The following is a 21,158-nucleotide window of genomic DNA, read 5'->3' as shown; positions in this document are numbered from 1 at the left end:
AAAAAAAAAAAAAAAAAAAATCGCAATAAGCATATATTGATTGGTTTGCACAAAAGTTATAGCGTCTACAAAATAGGGGATAGATTTATGGCATTTTTAACCACTTGCCGACCGCCTAACGACGATATACGTCGGCAGAATGGCACGGGCAGGCAGAATCACGTATATATACGTGATCTGCCTCCCGCGGGCGGGGGGTCCAATCGGACCCCCCCCCCGGTGCACGAGGCGGTCGGCTTGTGACTGAGAGCGATGAGAGGTGAGGGGGAGACCATCCGTTCGTGGCCCCCCCCCTCGCGATCGCTCCCAGCCAATGAGAATCTTCCTTTGCTGCTGTATGCTAAACAGCAGCAAAGGAAATGATGTCATCTCTCCTCGGCTATGTATTTTCCGTTCCGGCGCCGAGGAGAGAAGACATCACTGTGAGTGTAAAACTCAAACACTCACAGTAGAACATGCCAGGCACACATTACACCCCCGATCCCCCCCCCCCCGATCGCCCCCCCGATCACCCCCCAATCACAACCCCCCCCTTTCGGACTGACACCAAGCAGTTTTTTTTTTTTTACTGCATGGTGTCAGTTTGTGACAGTTACTGTGGTAGGACAGTTACTGTTAGCCCCCTTTAGGTCTAGGGTACCCCCCTAACCCCCCCTAATAAAGATTTAACCCCTTGATCACCCCCCGTCGCCAGTGTCGCTAAGCGATCATTTTTCTGATCGCTGTATTAGTGTCGCTGGTGACGCTAGTTAGGGAGGTAAATATTTAGGTTCGCCGTCAGCGTTTTATAGCGTCAGGAACCCCCGTATACTATCGAATAAATGTTTTAACCCCTTGATTGCCCCCTAGTTAACCCTTTCACCACTGATCACCGTATAAGTGTTAGGGTGACGCTGGTTAGTTCGTTTATTTTTTATAGTGTCAGGGCACCCGCTGTTTATTACCGAATAAAGGTTTAGCCCCCTGATCAACCGGCGGTGATGTGCGTCGCCCCAGGCAGCGTCAGATTAGCGCCAGTACCGCTAACACCCACGCACGCAGCATACGCCTCCCTTAGTGGTATAGTATCTGAACGGATCGATATCTGATCCGATCAGATCTATACTAGCATCTGCAGCAGTTTAGGGTTCCAAAAAACGCAGTGTTAGGGGGATCAGCCCAGATACCTGCTAGCACCTGCGTTTTGCCCCTCCGCCCGGCCCAGCCCAGCCCACCCAAGTGCAGAATCGATCCATCACTGTCATTTACAAAACACTAAACACATAACTGCAGCGTTCGCAGAGTCAGGCCTGATCCCTGCGATCGCTAACAGTTTTTTTAGTAGCATTTTGGTGAACTGGCAAGCACCAGCCCCAGGCAGCGTCAGGTTAGTGCCAGTAGCGCTAACACCCACGCACGCACCGTATACCTCCTTTAGTGGTATAATATCTAATAGGATTAATATCTGATCTGATCAGATCTATACTAGCGTCCCCAGCAGTTTAGGGTTCCCAAAAACGCAGTGTTAGCGGGATCAGCCCAGATACCTGCTAGCACCTGCGTTTTGCCCCTCCGCCCGGCCCAGCCCAGCCCACCCAAGTACAGTATCGATCGATCACTGTCACTTACAAAACACTAAACACATAACTGCGGCATTCGCAGAGTCAGGCCTGATCCCTGCGTTCGCTAACAGTTTTTTTGGTAGCGTTTTGGTGAACTGGCAAGCACCAGCCTAGTACACCCCGGTCGTAGTCAAACCAGCACTGCAGTAACACTTGGTGACATGGTGAGTCCCATAAGTGCAGTTCAAGCTGGTGAGGTGGCAAGCACAAGTAGTGTCCCGCTGCCACCAAGAAGACAAACACAGGCCCGTCGTGCCCATAATGCCCTTCCTGCTGCATTCGCCAATCCTAATTGGGAACCCACCGCTTCTGCAGCGCCCGTACTTCCCCCATTCACATCCCCAACCAAATGCAGTCGGCTGTATGAGAGGCATTTTCTTTATGTCCTTCCGAGTACCCCTACCCAATGAACCCCCCCCAAAAAAGACGTTGTGTCTGCAGCAAGCGCAGATATAGGCGTGACACCCGCTATTATTGTCCCTCCTGTCCTGACAATCCTGGTCTTTGCATTGGTGAATGTTTTGAACGCTACCATTCACTAGTTGAGTATTAGCGTAGGGTACAGCATTGCACAGACTAGGCACACTTTCACAGGGTCTCCCAAGATGCCATCGCATTTTGAGAGACCCGAACCTGGAACCGGTTATAGTTATAAAAGTTAGTTACAAAAAAAAGTGTAAAAAAAAAAAAAACACAAACAAAAATATAAAATAAAAAAAAAATAGTTGTCGTTTTATTGTTCTCTCTCTCTCTCTCTATTCTCTCTCTATTGTTCTGCTCTTTTTTACTGTATTCTATTCTGCAATGTTTTATTGTTATTATGTTTTATCATGCTTGCTTTTCAGGTATGCAATTTTTTATACTTTACCGTTTACTGTGCTTTATTTTTAACCATTTTTTTGTCTTCAGGTACGCCATTCACGACTTTGAGTGGTTATACCAGAATGATGCCTGCAGGTTTAGGTATCATCTTGGTATCATTCTTTTCAGCCAGCGGTCGGCTTTCATGTAAAAGTAATCCTAGCAGCTAATTAGCCTCTAGACTGCTTTTACAAGCAGTGGGAGGGAATGCCCCCCCTCCCCCACTATCTTCCGTGTTTTTCTCTGGCTCTCCGGTCTCAACAGGGAACCTGAGAATGCAGCCGGTGATTCAGCCAGCTGACCATAGAGTTGATCAGAGACCAGAGTGGCTCCAAACATCTCTATGGCCTAGGAAACCGGAAGCTACGAGCATTTTATGACTTAGATTTCGCCGGATGTAAACAGCGCCATTGGGAAATTGGGGAAGCATTTTATCGCACCGATCTTGGTGTGGTCAGATGCTTTGAGGGCACAGGAGAAATCTAAGGTCTAATAGACCCCAATTTTTTCAAAAAAGAGTACCTGTCACTACCTATTGCTATCATAGGGGATATTTACATTCCCTGAGATAACAATAAAAATGATTAAAAAAAAAAAATGAAAGGAACAGTTTAAAAATAAGATAAAAAAGCAAAAAAATTATAAAGAAAAAAAAAAAATAATAAAAGCACCCCTGTCCCCGCCTGCTCTCGTGCTAAGGCGAACGCAAGCGTTGGTCTGGCGTCAAATGTAAACAGCAATTGCACCATGCATGTGAGGTATCACCGCAAAGGTCAGATCGAGGGCAGTAATTTTAGCAGTAGACCTCCTCTGTAAATCTAAAGTGGTAACCTGTAAAGGCTTTTAAAGGCTTTTAAAAATGTATTTATTTTGTTGCCACTGCACGTTTGTGCACAATTTTAAAGCATGTCATGTTTGGTATCCATGTACTCGGCCTAAGATCATATTTTTTATTGCATCAAACATTTGGGCAATATAGTGTGTTTTAGTGCATTAAAATTTTAAAAAAGTGTGTTTTTTCCCCAAAAAATGCGTTTGAAAAATCGTTGCGCAAATACTGTGTGAAAAAAAAATGAAACACCCACCATTTTAATCTGTAGGGCATTTGCTTTAAAAAAATATATAATGTTTGGGGTTCAAAGTAATTTTCTTGCAAAAAAAAATAATTTTTTCATGTAAACAAAAAGTGTCAGAAAGGGCTTTGTCTTCAAGTGGTTAGAAGAGTGGGTGATGTGTGACATAAGCTTCTAAATGTTGTGCATAAAATGCCAGGACAGTTCAAAACCCCCCCAAATTACCCCATTTTGGAAAGTAGACACCCCAAGCTATTTGCTGAGAGGCATGTCGAGTCCATGGAATATTTTATATTGTGACACAAGTTGCGGGAAAGAGACTTTTTTTTTTTTTTTTTTGCACAAAGTTGTCGCTAAATGATATATTGCTCAAACATGCCATGGGAATATGTGAAATTACACCCCAAAATACATTTTGTTGCTTCTCCTGAGTATGGGGATACCACATGTGTGAGACTTTTTTGGAGCCTAGCCGCGTACGGGGCCCCGAAAACCAAGCACCGCCTTCAGGCTTTCTAAGGGCGTAAATTTTTGATTTCACTCTTCACTGCCTATCACAGTTTCGGAGGCCATGGAATGCCCAGGTGGCCCCCCCAAATGACCCCATTTTGGAAAGTAGACACCCCAAGCTATTTGCTGAGAGGTATAGTGAGTATGTGGTATCCCCATACTCAGGAGAAGCAGCTAAATGTATTTTGGGGTGCAATTCCACATATGCCCATGGCCTGTGTGAGCAAAATATCATTTAGTGACAACTTTGTGCAAAAAAAAAAAAAAAATTTGTCACTTTCCCGCATTTTGTGTCAAAATATAAAATATTCCATGGCCTTAACATGCCTCAAAGCAAATAGCTTGGGGTGTCTACTTTCCAAAATGGGGTAATTTGGGGGGGTTTATGCCATCTGGGCATTTTATGGCCTTCAAAACTGTGATAGGTAGTGAGGAGTAAAATCAAAAATTTACGCCCTTAGAAATCCTGAAGGCAGTGATTGGTTTTCGGGGCCCCGTACGCGGCTAGGCTCCCAAAAAGTCCCACACATGTGGTATCCCCGTACTCAGGAGAAGCAGCTGAATATATTTTGGGGTGCAATTCCACATATGCCCATGGCCTGTGTGAGCAATATATCATTTAGTGACAACTTTTTGTAATTTTTTTTTTGTCATTATTCAATCACTTGGGACAAAAAAATTAATATTCAATGGGATCAACATGCCTTTCAACAATTTCCTTGGGATGTCTACTTTCCAAAATGGGGTAATTTGTGGGGGTTTTGTACTGCCCTGCCATTTTAGCACCTCAAGAAATGACATAGGCAGTCATAAATTGAAGGCTGTGTAAATTCCAGAAAATGTACCCTAGTTTGTAGGCGCTATAACTTTTGCGCAAACCAAAAAATATACACTTATTGACATTTTTTTTACCAAAGACATGTGGCCGAATACATTTTGGCCTAAATGTATGACTAAAATTGAGTTTATTGGATTTTTTTTATAACAAAAAGTAGAAAATATCATTTTTTTTCAAAATTTTCGGTCTTTTTCCGTTTATAGCGCAAAAAATAAAAATGGCAGAGGTGATCAAATACTATCAAAAGAAAGCTCTATTTGTGGGAAGAAAAGGACGCAAATTTCGTTTGGGTACAGCATTGCATGACCGCGCAATTAGCAGTTAAAGCGACGCAGTGCCAAATTGTAAAAAGTGCTCTGGTCATTAAGGGGGTAAATCCTTCCGGGGCTGAAGTGGTTAAAAAAAATTTTTTTACTAGTAATGGCAGCGATCTGCTGATTTTTATTGCGACTGTGACATTGCGGCAGACACATCGTACACTTTTGACACTATTTTGGGACCATTCACATTTATACAGCGATCAGTGCTATAAAAATGCACTGATTACTGTATAAATGTCACTGTCAGGGAAGGTGTTGACACTAGGGGGCAATCAAGGGGTTAAATGTGTTACCTAGGGAGAGATTCTAACTGTAGGGAGAGGGGACTTACAAGGGGAGGAGACCGATCAGTGTTCCTCTGTACTGGGAACACACGATCGGTCTCCTCGCCCCTGACAGAACGTGTGGATCTGTGTGTTTGTACACACAGGTCCACGTCATGGCTCTGTTACCAGCAATAGTGGGTGTCCGGTGGACATCACGGCTGCCGGGCACACGCACTGGCTCCCAAGTGACGCGGCGGCACGCGCGCCCCTAGACGGCCGAGAAGCCCAGGATGTCATATGATGCCCCAGAATGGGAGATCCCACCTGCGGACGTCATTTGACTATGGGCAGGGTAGGAAGTGGTTAAAGAACTTGTAACGGGAGAGGGATTGGGGCATTGGATGCCCCAAAAATGATTAGCAACAACAGTCAGAGGGCAACCTTCTCTCACAAAATTTTAATATTGAACAGTCTATTCCCTCACAGCTGAAGACCATGAGGGGGGAAACACACTGGCATGTGGTTACCTTGTTCTAATGTATACTTGTTGATACCCAGTGCTATCTTCAGGATACTACATGGTCAAAGGGATCACTTTTAGGGTCTCTACTCACAAGTCCCCAGGACAGCTGCCTCTTTCTAGCTTCCCCCAGGCACCACTCAGTGAGATAAATAATCCTTCTCCAGACCAGATCCCTTCAATAAAGCTTGCAGACAGATCCAGGCTGCTTTTAGGTCCCAGCACTGCAGCTACTGAAACCTTGCAGAACACCAACAGCCCCCCTGAGGCTGGGAACTCTCCTTGCTAGGAAAGACAATCTCTCCAGGGCTTCAGGCTATTTATCAGCTTTCCCAGCCACCATCTGAGCACATATGTAGGCTGGTTATTTGAATTCTCCCTCCCTAAGCTCTAGAAACATCTTCTAGAGGGAGATGAAGCAATCAAACCCCCAGCTTGTAAAACTCTGAACAGGCCAGACCAATCAATCACTGTTCCCTTGATTACAGAAGGAGCCAAAAACTAAATCTACCAAGCAACCTATCTAGAGGGGGGCTACATCCAATTATAACAATGATGACAGAGACTAAAGGGCAGCACCTGAGTACAATATTTAGATGGTTTTATTTTATTTTAGTGTTGTTTGGCCGCCATGGGACATCTGTACATATATGCAGTGTCAGAACAAAAGAGGGAATGGGTGCAAAGGCTATTAGAGCTAGCTATACACTGAGTGAATTTTGTCTGGTCCCCAAAGAACTGGACAAATTTTGATCCATGGGTGGCCCTATTGGCACCACTCCACCCAACATCCTTTAATTCAAAATTCAAAGGATCCGGGCAGGAAATGATCAGCCAATGCAGGTATTGATTGGTCTATTCTAACAGAATACAATGCAGCAGAAGATGTCCATTTACACTGTTGAATGTAGAAGGAGGAATGTGTGATTCCTTTATTTTACCCAACAGGCTGAATAAAAGAGATCAATGGAAGAGTGACCAGTTTAAGAGAGATACAATGCTCTTTAGAGCTCAAAGCAGATTTCCTTTTTGCAAACCTATTAGAGAGAGGTATGAAGGTGGAGACGCGACGGCAGTGCTGCTCATGCCTGTTCACACCTGCACCCCCATGATTTGAAAATTGGGACTATTGCGGTACTCGATAAAATATTGCAGTTACCACATTTCTAAAAAAATATAAAAATAAATTTTAATGATTGAACATATCAAAATACAACACAACAATATAACATACAATCATAAAAACAAGTGCCACACTACATACAGCGGGGATAACCCGCAGGATTTATACAGAGCAAGTGTGTGGAATTATTGTCTCGACCGGTTTCGCGGCTGGAACCGCTTCTTCAGGAGAATTCTATAAAGTAATTTTAGAGTAGTTTAGTTGAATACATATATAAGAATTTACATACATAGAACGAAGCAGCAAACATATTAAGTCACAGTTGTAGTCAGAGATCACAGTATATACATAGTAACATTAAGGACAGGCTCACCAGCTCAAACGGAAGCAGTGGGACAGCGGAACCCAACACAGAATCCCCCCGCGGCGGACACGGGGGATCTATGACCGGACTCTAGTATGGTGGAGAATAGTAATAGAATGATAGTAATTATAATGATGTTATGGTGGTTAGAACGTTAGTTGCGTGGTAAGGAAGAAGAGGGGTGAGTGGGGAGGGGTGGGGAGAAGGGGGTAGGGGGTTGGGAACCCTGTTCTTCTTCTGGCCTGTATCCCCCCCCTCCCCCCCCCCCTTTTTTCCATTCCTTTCCTCCCCCCCAACCCCCCCCCCTTTTTCTCCCCCCCCCTTTCCTCCCCCTCCTACCCTTCCCCTCTCTCTCCCTTTCCCTTTCTCCCCTCTCCTTCCCTTCCCCCCCCCCTTTCTGTCACCCCCCCTCCCCTCCCAGTCCTTCTGGTTCCCAACCCCCTACCCCCTTCTCCCCACCCCTCCCCACTCACCCCTCTTCTTCCTTACCACGCAACTAACGTTCTAACCACCATAACATCATTATAATTACTATCATTCTATTACTATTCTCCACCACACTAGAGTCCGGTCATAGATCCCCCGTGTCCGCCGCGGGGGGGATTCTGTGTTGGGTTCCGCTGTCCCACTGCTTCCGTTTGAGCGGGTGAGCCTGTTCTTAATGTTACTATGTATGTACTGTGATCTCTGACTACATTATGTTTGCTGCTTGCTTATTATGTTTGCTGCTTCGTTCTATGTATGTAAATTCTTATATATGTATTCAGCTAAACTACTCTAAAATTACTAGAGTTCTCCTGAAGAAGCGGTTCCAGCCGCAAAACCAGTCGAGACAATAATTCCACACACATGCTCTGTATAAATCCTGCGGGTTATCCCCGCTGTATGTAGTGTGGCACTTGTTTTTATGATTGTATGTTATATTGTTGTGTTGTATTTTGATATGTTCAATCATTAAAATTTATTTTTATATTTTTTTAGAAATGTGGTAACTGCAATATTTTATCGAGTACCGCAATAGTCCCAATTTTCAAATCATGGGGGTGCAGGTGTGAACAGGCATGAGCAGCACTGCCGTCGCGTCTCCACCTTCATATCTCTCTCTAATATACAACCTCGGGATGATGGTACCTACACCATATTTTACTGTTTCATAAACTTAGGCCTTACTACTCTTTTTGCAAACCTAGGTGAGAATGAAGGCAGGCCGGGGTACCAAAAATTGAACACATTTTTTTTTTTTATAATGTGAGGATAAGGGGTTTGCAGGGAGGAAAAATCCACCTTGGGAGTGGAGGTCTGCTTTAAGCTAATAGCAACTAAGCGGTTTGATTCTAGATTCTTATGCCGCCTACACACGAGCGGACTTTTCAACCGGACTGGTCGAAAAGGACGACCGGACTGGTCGTCTATCCGACGGACTTTCGGTGGACTTCCGACGGACTTTCCTACACACGATCACACCAAAGTCCGACAGATTCGCACGTGATGACATACGCCCAGGCTAAAATAAGGAAGTTGATAGCCAGTAGCCAATAGCTGCCCTAGCGTCGGTTTTTGTCCATCGGACTAGCATACAGACAAGCGGACTTTTCGATAGGAACTGGGTCCGGCGGAGTTCCGACGTAAAGATTTGAAACATGTTCCAAATCTAAAGTCTGTCAGATTTTCAACCGAAAAAGTCCGCTGCAGGTCCAATGAAGCCCACACACGTTGTGTCGTCGCGTCGTGTGTACGCGGCATAAGGCTAACTTTTAGAATCTGTGTTGTTTACAACATGCACATCCCAAGTCACAGCACAGAAAAACGTTAGCTAATAATTAACAATATGCATGCTAAAGCATGGTTTATGACATAAGTTTGCTTCTGACTGTTCCAAAAGACAAAAAAGTTTAGCAAAAATTAAATACAATGGCAGAAATTAAGAGTACCACTACCTTGGTGATGACAATAATGCATGATATAACTACATACTGGAAGTTTGCACAGACTACAACATATCTAATTCTCTTGAATCACAGTGGCACTAAATATTTGTTACAATTAAATAGATTGTAAGCTCTAATGAGCAGGGCCCTCTGATTCCTCCTGTATCGAATTGTATTGTAACTGCACTGTATGCCCCCATGTTGTAAAGCGCTGCACAAACTGTTGGCACTATATAAATCCTGAATAAAAATAATAATAATATAGCAATGACAAACCTGCTCATTGTACCACATTTCCATAGCCAGTCTTGTTTAGAAAACTAGTTCCTACATACTGAGTCCCAGATTTTGATCGGTGACCATCAACAAATCTCAATTTTTATCATCCGATTTTGCAAAGTTATAGTAACATTGTGCATATAGACACAAAAATACATAAACTTATATTTATAACCTATGTTAGTGAACTGTTTCATAAAATGCATAGTAACTATGTAATGCAACTTGAAGAAACTTCCCTTAATAGTAACAATGTCACTTTGCTAGTTCTATAAATATCTCCTCACTATAGCTTGTACAGCCCTGGCACTGACAGCCAGAGATAACGTAAGGTGTGTACACATGTCAAAGTGCTTCCACCAAGCTTGACCCCACTCTCTAAATAAATGAAGTATAGCCAAGCCAAATCATACCAATGCAAACAGAAATAGTGCAGTGTCTGCTTACCAGGCCACACTGCTTCCTCTTATCACTGCTGTTTGTGTAGTACTGAGCATGGCAAAGGAATGTCTTGACAGGATTTAGGTGTGTGGCTGTGTATATTTCCAAGTGGAGCCTGCAATGTTTTGTGAGCTGGGAGTATGCAACGCTCAACCCCTCCCTCCTACACTAGGAAAGGAATGTCTCAGTAGTTCCTTATCATGTTTGTACCAGGAACCTGAATGCTTCCCAGATCCCCATTCTCTCTGACCACATGCCCCATAATGTAATTTTTACAATCCATTCAGTTAAAGTGCTTGACAATGTACTTTTGTAATTAGTCTTCTGTTTACGCAGCTAAAAGTGCATTGGGGCATTTAGTAAAGTATTTTTACATCAACGAATTCATGTGAGCAAGGCCAGTTATGCTGTCTTTTTTTTTTTTTTTATTCTATCTAACCCATGGGCCCCTGGGAACTTCTGAGTCATGAGAGTTATGGGGTCTTGCTAATGGGAAGCTTGATGGACACTGGAGAAAGCCAAACACAGCATGTGTTCTTAAACCCATGTACTGGTAAACAAAATGTAGAAGCATCAATCACATACTTGATTAATTGCTGTTTTGTTTAGTCCTGGATGCCCTGGTTTCTTAAAAAAAAAAGAAGCAAGTAGATCCTTCTAACAACAATCACATCTACAGGGTGTATTGCCTTCCAAGGTTGCCCTGCAACCACCCTTCTACAGCTCTACATGAAAGCCGACATAGACACGAACAGCCCACCAGTTCCCAGATTGAAAGCTAGTTTCGCTCCTATATGTGCGATGTGTACAGCATTCACTCCCCAAACAGAATTTCAGGAAATCAGAGGGAGTTATGCAGCAGAGGTCCTTAATTAAGGTAAAAAACTGTTTGGGAGCACAGTGTGCTCCTGTTCCTTTAAGGGGGATTGGGCTGCCTCCAGGCCCACCTGCCCCTCATCTATCCATTTAATGCATGTGCTTCTATTGTGGAGACGCTTATAAATTCAGTAGCGTTAGGACTGCAAGCATACACAGGGTGCCGTGAAGAGGCCTTGCAGCTTATGCATGCGTTTGCAAATGCGTGCTAACTAAACCCCTGCTTTTAACGTAGACTGTTGGACAGTTGGTGAGTTGAGCAATGGAATGTTCTGTTTTTGTCTTTCATGTGATAGCCCGTCCATGTGCTCCTTGCTGTGAAGGCCAGTTATAGGTGGGGGCAGGGGCCATTTGTTTGTTTTATACTTGAAAGAGCAGCTATTAATATATGTAAAGCATTGCGTAAAATTGACGATGCTATATAAGTACCTGAAATAAATAAATAAATTAATTAAAAGTGATCTAGAGGGAAATAGAAAAATAGTTCAGGGTTCATTACTACTTTAAGTTCTTCATTCAGTATCCATGAAAGTCTCCTGGTAGGCATTAGAAGGTACAATGTTCATATGGCTTCAATGAAAAGGTTACCTGCCTGAAAACTATTGGCAAACATTCCAGGTAAGGGCAGGCACTGTGACGTTGGACTGTGGCAAGTCCATGGTTGCTGGTGGCCCTTTTCTATTTAAAGACATGGGACAATCATTTATACAAAATATAATTTACAAGCCTTTCTTATGTCTATGGATAGCATGCCCATTCAAGCCAAAGTGACAGGGTCTGCTTATAGTCCACCCAACCACCTTATGCTCACTGTTTAGCACTCCAACTCTTGTTCCATAGCTACCACCCCAAAATATCCAGCGTATCAGGGTATGAGGAGCATATGGCTACCTTGCATGAGGCAGAACTATAGTCTATGGCTAGACTCAAATGTGCTGTCACATGGAGGAGGTGACGTCACTGCTCCCTTTAAGCTCCAACTCCAGCCAACACTGGGTTTATTGTGGTGGCCATGGTGGAGGAAGGAGCAGCTGCAGAAGGCTGTGAAGTTAAGTCTAAATTGGTCGTGGGGGGGGGGGGGGGGGTGGCTTTAAACAGACTAAATGGACAGTGAGAGAGTATCTTTAAAGCTAAGCTCCTGACATGTAAAAACAATTAATGGAGCAATGTACTAATTTAAGTAAAGAATCAGCCCCTGGAGCCATTCTGGCTCCACTACAGTGGGCATGTGCTAGCAATCAAAATGTTGACAGGAAAAGGGGAGGAAGTAAGCAAAGTTATGACTTATTAGAATTCAGTTGCAATCAAGCTGAAGATGTGTTTTTGACCAAGGTGTTCTGCTGGTGCAGTGGAGGTCCCAGATATGTTGTCTGACAGTGTCTGGAGCACAAGATTGCCTGAACAGAATTACAAACCTTTGGTGTTCTAGGGGTAACAAATTCTCTATTCCTTGTCCAGGTGTCATAGAGACCGGACATGAGGGTACAAATCTCACAAAGCGGGCACAAACAGGAAAAAAAATAACACATCCACACACAATATCTACACTCACAACTCAAAGTTACAGATTATCATGATAAAAACAATTAATCTTCGGTGTAAGTGAGGGTTTTATTAGCTAATAACAGTTTTATTTGTTTATATTACAAGCTAGAGCTTGTAGATAAGGGTTTGCGAAACGTAATTTCTTTGCTACAATACATGTGGTATTTACAACAACAAAATTTATATAATTGACGTTACTTTAGTAAGAATTATTAGCAAACATGTAAAAGCAGTTCAAACAATTCAGAGGTTCGGAAACATTGCCCGTCCAGGGGTCCATGTTGGCTATCAGTACCTCAATTCACATTCTCTAATTAAAATTTAGTTAATAAAGCAGTATACACAACTGAGCTTTTATTTAATGCTACATTAAAGTGACCATCAGACATTGAGTGAACCCAACCTTTATAATGCCAAATAACTGTCTACTCATTGTATGGAGCAATAGGATCCCTGCCAAGGCTGTACTGGATAATGTGGTCAGATGGTGATCATTATTGGTTTGCCTGAGTCTATTTTCTAACCACAGTAACAGGACTCATTTATTTCAGTGCTAATCTATCTGTTCACCCAGGATCCACATAAGAGAGGTGCCAAGTTTTGCAAGCCTAGCAGACCCATGCTGGTTAAAGTAGCTTTTTTACCATTATCAGCCAAGGATTAATATTAACATGGAAGATGTCCTTAAAGCGGATTTCCACCCAAAAGTGGAACTCCCCCCTCTGGTGCCACATTTGGCACCTTTCGGGGGGAGGTGGGAGCGGATACCCTCTGTGGCAGGTACCCTTCCCAACTTCCGGGAGACCATCAGAGGCTCGGCTCCCTCCTCCTCCGTCCTCCTGCCGCCGGGCCAGTAGGAGAGCGCTGCACTGCTGGGTTCCCTTACCAGCAATGGTGGCGGCAGCACCCGACAGCTGATGGAAACATCACTTGCGGTGCTGACATTGTTAGACTACAGGACAGGTAAGCATCCTATTATTAAAAGTCGGCAGCTGCAGTATGTGTAGCTGCTGGCTTTTAATGCAGGGGTGGGTGGACCTCCTCTTTAAATTGGTTATAATGTTACGAGGGTTTTTACCCTAATGCATTCAATGCATTACGGTTAAAAAAACTTCTGCCAACCATTCCTCCCCCTTCCCTTATACATACCTGAGCCTGATCTTGATCCAACGATGTGCATGAGAGCAATGGCTCTCCCATCTCTCTCTCTCTCCTCATTTGCTTCTTTTTTTTTTTTAGATTTTTCACCTTTTTTGAGTGAAACACTACAAGGGAATCACAACCAGAGAGGACTCTTTTGAAGCTTTTTGGTCTACATTGGACTTAAAATAAAATTGAGAACTTTTTGGAAAGAAGTCTATAGGGATTGGGACTTTTAGGATTGTTGGTAGTGAACACTGATTTTGTGTGTAAAATATTTGCCAGAAAGCAGCTGAAAGGGCCACTCACTGAGCACATTTGGGCCAGTTAATCAAAAATTGTCCAAAATTTAAAGTGTATGGCCAGCAATCAATCAAGCAGTCAAATCAATCAAGCAGTCAAGTGATGGATAAGTGATAATAGTGTTTTATCTCAGATTTCACTATACATGGATCAGTTGTTTTTTTTTGTTCAACTGGTGAGCTGAACTAAAAAACTGAACCAATTCCCCCATCCACACATTTGAGGTAGATGGCGTGAATCCGCCCGCTGAGCCAGTGTATTCTGACGGCGGGGAGACTCCCCCACTGTCAGAATACACAGATCATCACTGATCAAGTGGCTTCTATCCTATGTGATTAAATGGAAGTTGATCGGCAGATCAACTCCTGTTCAACTGCAGTGGCCACACAGATCGAAATTCAGCAAGTCCCTGCTGAAACAGTCTAATTTGATCCAACTATGGCCACCTTTACAGTTTAGTAAGACTAGTAATAAATGTTGTTTATTCAAGAGCTGGCAATGATAAGACACTTGCACTCTGTACTCTGACCCTTCCTCCTATCTCAACCCATTGTGAAGTACAGCAGTTCTGGAGGGACATTTGGCCCTGGTCCTCTTCTATTTTTAAAGTATGAACTTTATAATATGGTTAAACATCAACTTTACACATGAATATAAAAGAAGCATAAATTATTTACTATTCATACATTCCTTTTCAAAAGACTGCAAGGAAATTAACACCATGTAATATAGACATAAACTTAAAGGGGTTGTAAAGGTATTTTTTTTTTATAAATAATAAACATGTTATACTTACCTCCACTGTGCAGCTCGTTTTGCACAGAGTGGCCCCGAACCTGGTCTTCTGGGGTCCCTCGGCGACTGTCTCAGCTCCTCCCTGCAAGAATTAAACACCTTCATGCGAGCTCTCTCGCATGGTGTTTAGTTCTTGCAGGCGCGCTCCCATGATACAGCCGGCGGCTATAGCCGCCAACTGTATCCCTCGGCCCCGCCCCCCCGGCACGCCACATCATTGGATGTTATTGATAGCAGCGTGAGCCAATGGCTGCACTGCTTTCAATCCATCCACTCTAGCCAATCAACGGCCAGGCTGAGCGGCGAAGAGGAAATTGGGGGCCAGCGCAGCAGGTGAACGGGCTCAGGTAAGTAAAATGGGGGTGCTGGGGGGGGGGGCGGTATTGTCGGATGTTTTTTCACCTTAATGCATAGGATGCATTAAGGTGAAAAAACATGAACCTTTACAACCCCTTTAAGTGCAGACTTAGCATTATGTGTATATATAAATATAACATAAAAATAAACGTAAGCACAGACTTAGCATTATGTGTATATATATTCATATATATATACTGTATTTTATATATATATATATATATATATATATATACACACAGTGGGGAAAATAATTATTTGACCCCCTGCAGATCTTGTAAGTTTGCCCACTTACAAAGAAATGAAGGGTCTATTATTTTTATCATAGGTGTATTTTAAATGATAGAGACAGAATATCAACCAAAAATGCAGAAAAGACACAATGCAAATGTTATACATTGAGTTGCAGTTCAGTGAGTAAAATAAGTATCTGATCCTCAAGCAAAACATGACTTAGTATTTGGTAGAGAAACCCTTGTTGGCAAGCACAGAGGTAAGACAACTCTTGTAGTTGTTTACCAGGTTTGCACACATCTCAGAAGGGATTTTGGTCCACTCTTCTTCTTCTTTTATATCTCTTCTAAATCCTTAAGATTTCTTGACTGTCAACTTGGCAACTTGAAGTTTCAGCTCCCTCCATAAATTTTCTATAGGATTAAGGTCTGGAGACTGACTAGGCATCTCCGGCTTGATTCACACCTATGCATCTTCAGTGTTCTGGCTGAGGGTTTTCATCCAAGATTTTACGATATATGGCCCCGTCCATTGGCCCCCCAAAGTGGGCCTGTACCTTTAGCAGAGAAACAGCCCCAAAGCATAATGTTTCCACCTTCATCCTTGACTGTAGGGATGGTGTTCTTAGGGTCATAGTCAGCATTTTACTTCCTCCAAACATGGCGAATTGAGTTAATGCCAAAGAGCTACATTTTTGTCTCATCTGACCACAGCATTTTCTCCCAATCCTTCTCTGAATCATTTAGATGTTCATTGACAAACTTCAGAAGGGCCGGTACATGTGCCTTTTTGAGGAGGGGGACCTTGCGAGAGCAGTGGCATATCTAAGGTATGGCAGATATGGCAAGTGCCATGGGCGCCATATGAAGGGGGCGCTCCTGAGTGGCTGGGCAGCAAGGCACTTAACATAAAGTGACCAGACGTACAGTCCCCGAACTGTCCTTCCCCAGCTAAAATATGTCTCTGGATTTGTCCCTGGCAGGGGCGGCGCCAGCCGCATGTCTTGCACAAAATGTAAAGCTCAATACACTTGTCAGCACCGTACATCCTGTGAATGGATAAGCCGAAACTGTTCTTTCAGTGATAAAGTACACTGGGGACTGCTTTGGGTGTTGCACACACAGCCGCATCAATCCACGTGCAGGAGATGCTGGAACTTGTTATTTGGCAAGTGGAAGAAAGAGTGCCAGCCCCAAGCTGTGTAATTTCAGGGGGTTCTGAATACTCTTTCTCCTAGACAGGTGAGTGAGAGAAGATGGTGACCCGAGGCTGACAATATGTGTATAGTGCACCAGTAACAGACACACTACCAGGGTCAGACATGTGTGTTTCCAGGGGGTAGTGCCTCCACCTCTATCACTCAGGTATAAGCTCTGTGGGTCTTCCTTTCTCTTTTCTATGCTTTTTGAAGTGGTGAGCTCCCACCAGACGTTTTTATTGGGATTGTTAATCAGAGCATTTATTTTACAGCTGCCTATTTTATTCTCATTAGTATTAAACTAGTATCCCTGTGTGTATTTCTTTCCTGATTCATTTGGTTTGTGTATAAGATGTGCAGTGGTTTCCTTACTGTGGTGCTGAACCCCAAAACACGAAAGGAATATATCAGTTTACCAATTCTTAAAGCAAAAATAAAGTTCCACTGTAACTCAGTGTGAGCAGGCAGGCATTGATTGCAGAAAAGACATGACATATGTAGGACTTAAGCCCAGTCTCCTGATACCTTTTTGTCCCCAACAACTTCCCCTCCCCTCCAAACCCTTCACAAATGACTTGACAAGGTTTTGGAGTAAATGGCCTTGACGGCCTATTTATTAACCAATTATAACATTAATTAAATAACATCTTCATAAATAACCATTAAACTTCAATATATACTTTTTAGCGTCATAGCGGGAAACAACATAGATTGGTCACTGCGAACAACCTCTTTTAACTTTAGGCCTCCAGTCGGAAACCCCTGACTCGGAGGCAGTACCCAACCTTCGCAGTGACCTACCCTTTTTAACCCTTCCAGGTTAACCCCTTCGTAACCTGAAAGAACCATACACAACCCCCATCCTTTCATGGATGGGTACCAACAACAACCCCCATCCTTTCATGGATGGGTACCAGACACAACCCCCATCCTTTTATGGATGGGTACCAAAACAACCCCCATTCTTTCATGGATGGGTACCAGAAACAACCCCCATCCTTTCATGGATGGGTACCAAAAACAACCCCCATCCTTTTATGGATGGGTACCAGAAACAACCCCCATCCTTTTATGGATGGGTACCAGAAACAACCCCCATCCTTTCATGGATGGGTACCAGAAAACACCCCCATCCCATGGATGGGTACAACATGTTCCATACATGTAACCTCTATCTTCTCCTTCTCCATCGACCCAACACTGCCGGTCATCCTGACTTGTCCTTTACCCCTTTCCAACCAACTCCAGGGCGGGTGGGTGGGAATCGCTTCCTCCTCCGCTCTTACGATTGATGTCACTTCCCCCTCTCCTTTCCTTTCTCAAGCTCTGGGCGACGCCCTCACCCAGCCCACTCCCCTTTTCTAAAAGGGGAAACCTGATCTTAAAGCGGCAACTGTGCCGTCCAGCCATGTCATGTTGTCCCTACGCCTATTTCTCTCCTTTCTTTGGCTCCGGGACTCTCTGGAAATGTGTCTTCTGCAATAAACGACACCTACCTACCTGATCACAGCAATCCCTGGAATATAGGATGGGCTGCGCAAGCCTACTGCTGCTGGCCTGATCCTGTGTGCTGGGATGACTAGCTCCCACGCATGCGCAGTAGTGACGTGATTCCAAACTGGCCACTGAAGAGGCCCAAAAACTGGCACAGAGGAGATTATGCCAGCAACAGAGGGACCGTTGGAAACGTGAGTATCTCTGCCTCCACCCTAGAATGGACATGGATCAGTGTGCCAGCGCCATAGACCTGTCATCAATACACACGAAGTGTCACCCCAGGATACAACTCCCATGGTGCACTATTGTCTCAGGCTGCAGCCTCTGTCTATGCATCAGTGACCTCCAATAAAGTTGCACAGGAAGACATCCCGTTGCCATAGGGATGCTGTGCATGGCATGTTGCTGCAGACAGCCGGGAGAGAAAGAGGACTACGCCGGGCACTATGTTGGTTGTGGCCAAAAGGGAGGAGAGTGCATGGTAACAGTGTTGTGGTAGGAGGAATGTTGGGGGGGGGATTGAGGTGTCAGAGGCAGGCTGGTGGGCATGGATGGCTCTAGTTAAAAAGGAACTCCAGGGAAATGTAAACAAACATATCCAGTGCTATGTTTAATCCAACTGGTGCTGTTTTTTTTTTTTTTAACTGCTTCAGCCCCGGAAGATTTTACCCCCTTCCTGACCAGAGCACTTTTTGCGATTCGGCATTGCGTCGCTTTAACTGACAATTGCGCGGTCGTGCGACGTGGCTCTCAAACAAAATTGACGTCCTTTTTTCCCACAAATAGAGCTTTCTTCTGGTGGTATTTGATCACCTCTGCGATTTTTCTTTTTTGCGCTATAAACAAAATAAGAGCGACAATTTTGAAAAAAACGCATAATTTTTTACATTTTGCTATAATAAAGATCCCCCAAAAATATATAAAAAAACATTTTTTTTCCTCAGTTTAGGCCGATACGTATTCTTCTACATATTTTTGGTAAAATAAATCACAATAAGCGTTTATTGATTGGTTTGAGCAAAAGTTATAGCATCTGCAAAATACTGGATAGTTTTATGGCATATTTATTAATAATTTTTTTTTACTAGTAATGGCGGCGATCAGCGATCTTTTTTTTTTTTTTTTTTTTTTTTTACACATTTTTGGGACCATTGTCATTTATACAGCTAAAAAAAATGCACTGATTCCTGTGTAAATGACACTAGCAGTGAAGGGGTTAACCACTAGGTTGTCTGAAAGTTGGGTTTTAAATGTTTTGACAGGGGCGCAGTTCCAGTGCTTGCCATAGGCACCATTTTCACCAGATACGCCTCTGTGCGAGAGCTGCAGGATTTCAATCCATGGCGGTGTATTGTGTTACCAATGGTTTGTTTGTGCCTTGAGATCATTCGCAAGCTCCTCCCGTGTAGTTCTTGGCTTTTCTCTCACTTTTCTCATTAACATCCTTGCCCCATGATGCGAGAGCTTGCATGGAGCTCCAGACCGGGGGCGATGAATGGTTATTTTGCATTTCTCTATCATTTAAAAAATTATAGACCCTTCATTTCTTTGGACAAACTTACAAAATCTGTAGGGGATCGAATAATTAATTAGCCCACTGTGTATATATATATATATATATATATATATATATATATTTATGGTTGAAGCCCTATGGGCAATACAGATATGAACAACATAGACTTACCATAAGACAACATAAAATGGACCTTAAGTGTGTCCTGGTCTGATGGACGGTAAGCCAAAATAAGGGGGCATACCCAAGATTAGAAATTAATATTTTGTGAAGAGAAATAAATTGAGAAATGCCCTGAAAAGGGGATGGGAGGGTGGGTATCCCACACAGGAAACCGACAAAGACCACAGGCGAGCAGGCTGGTTAAATACCCCCTGGGCTCCTCCCATAAATTCAGGCCACCATACTGGCCTTCTTACTTATGGTTGAAGCCCTATGGCCGATACCATAAGACTTACAACATGAAATGGACCTGAAGTGTGCCCTGGTCTGATGGACGGTATGCCAAAATAAGGGGGCAAAGTCATTCAGGTAGGGGTGTAGTTTTATTAGTCTTCAGTTTTATTCATTGAGCAAGTTTGGTGAATGCTTGTGCCATTTCCACCTGAGGATTGGGGATGTATCGGGCGAAGCGGGCAGACTTCCACCTGCCTAGTCTCTTAATGACATGATCTGGGACCCCATGCCGAGATGCGGTCGAGGCTGCTCTGATACGGAAAGAGTGACCGGAGTACTGACTGGGGTTGAGGTGTAGGCTGTGTAAAAGAACCCCCACGCGTTTGAGGAACTGGCAGGCACTCAGGGGTTTGATCGGAAAAGGAAGTAGGGGACTAGAGTTTGAGTGTTCCGGTAGGAGTGAACGTAGGAGGTCGAGTACGGTTACTGGACGCCAGACGTTGTTTGTTTTATAGAGATTTATGTCTACTCCGAAGCCTGATTGCTGGGTTTTAGACGCTGCAAAATGGAGGATGAAATGGTCTTGGCAGCGAGCCAAGTGACGTCTATGCAGAACTTGACCTGCGGGGTTGCTGTAGGTGAACTCGCTAGGCCGCCAGAAGCCGTAGTAGGCTAAGTAAATGGCTGCTTGTATGAGCAGGCTGGGGAGAAGGCCAAATGGCGAACTAGCAAGGATAGCAGACATGTCCCGGAAGATGGCTTTTGTTGTGGCAGACGTTTGGCATTGATCATGGGTTGTCGTTTTTTGGATGCCACGTAGGACGGCTTGGATCGCACGGGATGCGAATAAAGATGGTTTTGGGGATCTCGCGAGGTCAGAAAGTGCTGGACTCTGGCTAAGTATAGTTGGATAGTGTTATGGGATAGGGCCAACTGATTATGGCAATACGAGATAAAGCCAGTATGTGCTTGGTGTCTGTTGTTGTTTCAGCGGAACAGGATGTTAGGAATTTGCTGTACACGTTCCAAGCTGTATGATAGGCTTTGAGCGTGTTGTGGGACCGAGACTGGTTGATGATCTGGGTCGCTCCTTACAGATGTACTAGTCCAGAGTCGGCTGAGACCAAGGAGGGATAAGGGCTGGTACTAGGTCAGCCCTGGGTTTCTGGAAAAAGGG

At 43.8% G+C, this 21,158-nt stretch overlaps 1 protein-coding gene across 1 annotated transcript in view; it reads right to left on the bottom strand.

The window, feature by feature from the left end:
• Positions 1-21,158, bottom strand: part of SH3TC2 (SH3 domain and tetratricopeptide repeats 2) — a 190,077-nt gene that overhangs the window by 155,555 nt on the left and 13,364 nt on the right.

This window comes from Aquarana catesbeiana, linkage group LG03, assembly GCF_042186555.1.
Source record: "Aquarana catesbeiana isolate 2022-GZ linkage group LG03, ASM4218655v1, whole genome shotgun sequence".
NCBI classification, from domain to species: Eukaryota; Metazoa; Chordata; class Amphibia; order Anura; family Ranidae; genus Aquarana; species Aquarana catesbeiana.
This window is presented reverse-complemented; position numbering and strand designations above follow the sequence as displayed.